Below are 6000 nucleotides of genomic sequence, written 5' to 3'. Positions count from 1 at the left end.
CTGCACCGCCGCTGTTGGGGGGGTCTGCCACCGGTCCGATCTGAGGGAGAGGAGATGCGATCAGAGGAGCAGGCGTGAGGTTATCACTGCTGCTGCCAGCTCCTGGGTGCCGCCCAAGCTGCCGCTCCGGCCACCCAAAACCCCGCTGCCGTCGCCGGAGGACTCTTCCGGTAAGGGTTTTAATTGCGGTTTCTGCCTTTTTGGATTTCGAGAAGGTTTTAATGCTGCGTGGTTTTTCTAGTTGATCCACCGGAGTTTCTGGCCGCCGCCGGAGCTGTTGCTGCCGTTGGTTCAAAATCGCGGCTGCTTCGTGTTGTTATTCCGGTAAGAAATTATGTTTCGAAAAGCCTTGCGTTAGTATTCGGTTGTGTTGGTTAATGAATATGAGTTTTGGTAACGTGAGGTCGAGTCCTGATTACTATATGTTGCGATTAGTGTTGCTATGGTTATTGCGAAGTGGCTGGGAGCTGAGGTTTTGGTTGCCGTCAGTTCGGGTTGAGGCGAAAAGGACTTGATGAGGCGTTTGGGTTATGGAATTGCGTTTTGAGGTAGGGGCGCTTTCCAAAACTATACTTTATGTATTGGAATTATGACATATGGATACTGATGTGAGAAAATGTGTATTTGGTGATTGTATCGGCCTTATGTATTATTTGATTGTTTCGAAAGCTTATGAATGTTTGCTTGGCTGAATTGTTGTGCGGCTTTGTGAAATGTAATGTTTTAAAGTTGATTCTTTAAAGATTTGAAATATGAGTTTAATCCGTTGAGGATTGGTTTGAATTGAGTCAATTATTTTGACGATGTGAAAGATAGAATACTCTTGAAATTCAGCCTGGGTTGCTTTAATTGATTTGGTTTTGATAAATGATTTATTGCTGAATCGATTCTTTAAAGCTTTGGGAATGAGTTAAATCGGTTGATATTGAGTTGATTTTGAAATGGTTTTCTTGAGATATGCCACTGAGGCGACTGTTGGATTTAGCTTGCTTTTGAATTGATTTCTGGTTTTGGGCTGTTGAAAAGGAATGAGAAACGGTTTAGTTGGGACCCGAACCGGGTGGCAAAAGTCCAAGTTTTAGGGGAGGTGCTGCCGAAATTTCTACAAAATCCTAGTCTTGTTTGAAAAGATGTTTAAAAAGGGTTGGATTTGAGGAATTATATTATTTGAATATTTATGTTTTCAAGCTTAATTTGTTTAATGAACTTTATGCGTTGAGTTCGGCTTAGTTAGAAATGAACTATTTGTACAGTTTGAGTCACTGAAGGAAAGAATGATGCTCTAATATTGATTTCAATATAAAAATGAGCTTTTAGTGATTTTAAAAGAATCTAGACTTTTGATTGAGTAATTAAGTTTGAGGCATTTTGGAAGAGTTAGAAAAATGGATTCCAAAAAAGAAACCTGAAGGTGATTTGATTCAAATGAACCGGTTCCGTTTCAAATGAGTGATTTTTGGACCGGGTTGGAACTTGTGATTTTGAATGGCCGGTTTTATAGTAAATTCAGTTTTATTTACTTGAACCGAGAATCTATGATTTTAAGAGTTTTAATGAATTTTGAAGAATTGATGTAAGATGACCTTCCCTAAAGACTTGGGACTCTGCCGAGAAGCTTTTGTTATAAAATCCCATTGTTGGATGAGTGATTTTGAATACTTTGAAATAAATCCTTAACTTGACATGGTTTTGGAAGTTTTGGAAAGAGAATGCCGAGAGTGGCTTTGTTTTCAAAAGGAGACTCACTTTGAGTAAATTTGGCTTATGAGCCTGAGATGATTTGAGAAAATGAGATCTTTAATGCCAAGGCTGAAAAGAGTTGAAATTTGATTTCAGAGTGAAACGACTTGAGAAAAGTAATTTATGGCTTAAATTCCGGTTTTATGAATTTAATGATGTTGAACGGTGGAAGTGTTGTTTTGTTATGGGCCAGAATGGCTGTGTATGATTATGAATATTGGCTGGTTTTGGATTGAACCGTGAGCCGGAATGGCTGTGTATGATATTGATTTATGGCTGAATGCCGAATGAGTTATGGGCCGTATGGCTGACTATGAATTTTGAATTTAAGCCGGATGGCTGAGATGGATGTTGATCCATGGCTGGAACTGAATGAATATATGTTTGAGATACCTGGGTAGTAGCAAGGGTTGTGGTTCATCCCACTTGCTCCAGGTCAGAGACTGTGACGCCTGGGTAGTAGCGGTAGTAGTGGTGATTCCACTCGCTCCAGGTTGAGCTTTTAAACACCCGCCTGGGTAGTAGCCGCAGTAGTGGTTGTTCCACTGGCTCTGGGTTGAGCGGGTAGTAGCAATTGGGTTGTAGCTCAAACCTACTTGCTCCGCGAGGGGTGTTTCTGTCCATGGTTAGCTACCAGGATGTGTCGGGTTGGCTATATAACCGACAGATGATATCATCAGCCACTAGGGACAGGCATGCATCATATGCAGTTATGTGACATTGTTTGGGTGTGCATATTATACTTGGTTTGCCTATGTGATTAATTGCTAATTGTTCTACTTGCAATAACTGTTTGCTTGAGCTTGCATCTTCCTATTTGTGTTTGCTACTGGGACTCTGTTGGATTGTGATGATTGGTTGATGGTTGGATTGTTTGGAGCCTAGGGCCGTGGTTGGAATGAGATGAACCGATGGTTGATTTTGGTTTCGTGTTTCTGGTTTGGAATAAAATATGAAAAGCTATTTTGGTACAGTATAGATAAACCTTTTTGAAAGGCTTTGATGTTTTGAGAATAGAATGGTTCCTCTTTCAAAAAAGATTTCTGACTTTACTTTTATTGTAAACCGTTGTTTTTGAAAAGAGGCATAAGACGGTTATTAATCACTGGTACGGTTTATCTTCATGTATTCTATTACAGTAATTCCCAAAAACCCTCTACTGAGAACCCTTTCGAGGATGATGTTCTCACCCCCCTACATTTTTCCCCTTTCAGGATATGGGCGCAGAAGTTACGAAGAGCTTATTTAATTGTTGTTGTGATACTCTGTATTGTTTTAGTTATGGTTTATTGTACCCTCGCCTTTATCTTGATATAATCTGTAAGAGGGATATGAATTGTATTGATTATTTTTGTAATATTATTTATATATATTTTTATGTATATATATATGGATGTACTCTTTATGAGCCTTTGTAAGTTGTATGGTATCTATGGATGTACGTTATCGAACGAAAGTATTTTTTTGGAGCGGTATTGCAGTTTAAAGTTTTAAACAGGCTCATATTTTAGTATTAAATAGTATAAGTGTCGTCGTAATGTCTGAGCTATCAGAGTCGCGCAGCCGGAAGCGTGAGCTTTGGTAGTTAGGGTGTTACATTATGGTATCAGAGCAGTTCTTCCTGTAGAGCCTGAGGAATGGACTGACTATGCTTCAATTGCATACTCTGAGTGTTTGTCATGTATTAGGTCTTGTCGAACGACGAGAATTAGAGTTTTATGCACATGACGATCTATTGATTTAACGCTGTTAGTCTTGCATTGCATAATTCTTGGTATTAAGTTTGGCCGGCTTAATACTAGTGAATTATGTACATGAAAGCACTAATGGGTTATCATAGATAATATGCGAGTTTTGAGCAAAGCGAATCGCGGGTTTTGGGAACGTTGGAAACTATTTCTCGAGGCTATTCAGTTGTGTGTTTTGGATCTTGTTCGAGTCGACCTGTTCTTTCATAGCCTAACTTGAAGTTCTTGTTTGCTACTCCTCTTGAAAAGTAATTTGATGTTTCCACTCTGTTTCTCTATTCATATGAAATCTTGTTTGATCTTAAGAGCATATGCTTGCTTAAAATCCTTGTTGCATCTATCTTCCTCTATTTGAATTCTTCTTGAATCATGTATTCTTTGATATGGCTTTGAACTTGTCCTAATGCGCTGTGCATTTTTAACTCCGGGATTTCGAGTCCATTCTTAAAGAAATTGTTGATTCGGTTTTTCTCTTATTTGACAGTGATTACAGCCAATTTTGAGACTTTTATGAAAATTGCTGTTGAATAGATGTATACTTATCTATATATGAAACTTTGAAGATTTCTTACACAGTTTGACAACTATTTATTTCTAATACCTCGCTTGTACTTTTGCTGGTTTGCGGAACTGCATTTTATTTTAAAATTACAATTTGACTTTCTAGTAATTTTACTATAGTTCCAATGCACATTTTCATTTGATTATGTATTTGGATATTTTTCAAAATTTTGGAAAGAAAGAATTTTTCATTTTTATCCTGGTTGAGTTTAGTTTGATAAGCTTTACTCAATTCATTTTGATTTGAGTTTGATTTAGCATACTACATGGCTTATGCCATTGTTGTTCTTTTGAAAATGTTGGACTCATAGCTTTCTTCCTATGAACGGACTAAATTCTCTATTAAATCTTCCATCTCCATGAATGTCATGTTTGACCTTGTTTTTGAATGATCTTTTACATCTTGTGAATATTGCCATTGATTTTGGTTTTTTCTTTTTGTGAAACTCATTCGTATATGAGTCAGTTTGATTCGTATCAAGTTAGTCCATTGTTTATTCTCCCATTATCTCTACAAAAGTTTTTAGTCAAAGATTTATCATTGAGAAATTACAAATGATTGAGTTGTCTTTTTCTATGACTTTTGTATTCTTTTGGATCAATTTAAAACTTGTTTGATGTTTCATGTCTAGTGGCTCTTGTTTGAACTACTTTAATTTAAGATCCTTTCTAGTATGGCTTGACTCCTTTTTAGTACATCTTAAACTATTTGGATGTTCTTCTGAGATGGTGATTTCAAGAACACTTTTGGAGTCTTGTTTTGAGCCTTGGTTAAATGGGTTTTGAATCCTCTTTGAAGAAATATTAAACGGAATTTATTTTCTGTTGCTTGATGGATATTGAAACCATTGTTCAATTTTGACAAAGTTGATTTTAAGTTGGCATGTGCTATTTTAAATGAAGTTTTGAATAGCTTCGTGGTTTGATGGAAACCTGTCCGTTTGTAACGCACCACTTATTTCCTTTACCAAATTGTAAGCAAATTTTTACTTCGGAGTTTCTTTTCTAAAAAGAGTTTAATTTTCTCTTTCGTCTTTGCCATGATTTTATACACGCTTGTTTGAATATGAACTTTGGGAATTTTTGAACAAGCATTTGATTTCTTTTTTGAGTTTTATGATTGCCTATGGTTAAGTTGTGCACCTAATTATCTTTCTAAAATATTTGAGGAAATATTTTAGCTTTTAGCCAAACTTGTGTGCACCTTGTTTTTAGAATTCTACATGATCTGTTTCAACATAAAATTGTATTACAGCAAAGCCACGTTATTGCTTTTGTTATTCTCTTGGAGAATGTTTGTCACTTAACCTTTCTTTTAGACTGCGAAGTGGTTTTTCCGCAAGTTTCGGTTCCTTCATGAACAATGTATTCGAAAGTATTTGTAATTGTGCTCTTGAGTTCTGTGAGCTTTGCCTTGGGTTTGAAATATTCTCTTGTGTAAACCTTATACTTCTTCGACTTGGCTTGAGTTTGTTTCAAACTGGTGCGCTGGTTTTCTTCCTATTGATCTTGTTGAACTTTTTTTGATCCAAGGGTTATCTTTGAAGTTGTCAATTGATCTATTTCTAGCAAACTTCATTGTTTGAACATCCTTGTTCATCTGGAATTGGATATATTCCTTCAAATCTATGAGTATTGTCCTTGACATTTGTCTCTTTTTTTAAGACCTCGTATTCTTCTGAGTAGACTCGAGAATTGTTTTGACATCACGTGCGACTTGTAGATGTAGTGACGTGATGCGCTAGTTCTTTAAGACGTGATAGATGTATACGGAAGCTGGGGCGGTAGGTGTACAATGTTATGAGTTGTGGGTGTTTTGTCCCTTGCGAACGGGTTGCGGTTGTTAGGCCTATGATTGGCTATGAGGTTGTAAAATGATTGGTGGAGTTGGGAAATTGAAGTTCTGAAGTGGGGACGAGGATTGTCAGCGAACGTTATGCTGCTGTTTAAA

The sequence above is a fragment of the Arachis ipaensis genome, chromosome B8 (assembly GCF_059453495.1).
Source record: "Arachis ipaensis isolate K30076 ecotype BB chromosome B8, ASM5945349v1, whole genome shotgun sequence".
Classification (NCBI taxonomy): domain Eukaryota; kingdom Viridiplantae; phylum Streptophyta; class Magnoliopsida; order Fabales; family Fabaceae; genus Arachis; species Arachis ipaensis.
The sequence above is the reverse complement of the archived record's forward strand: the minus strand, read 5'-3'. Positions refer to the sequence as shown.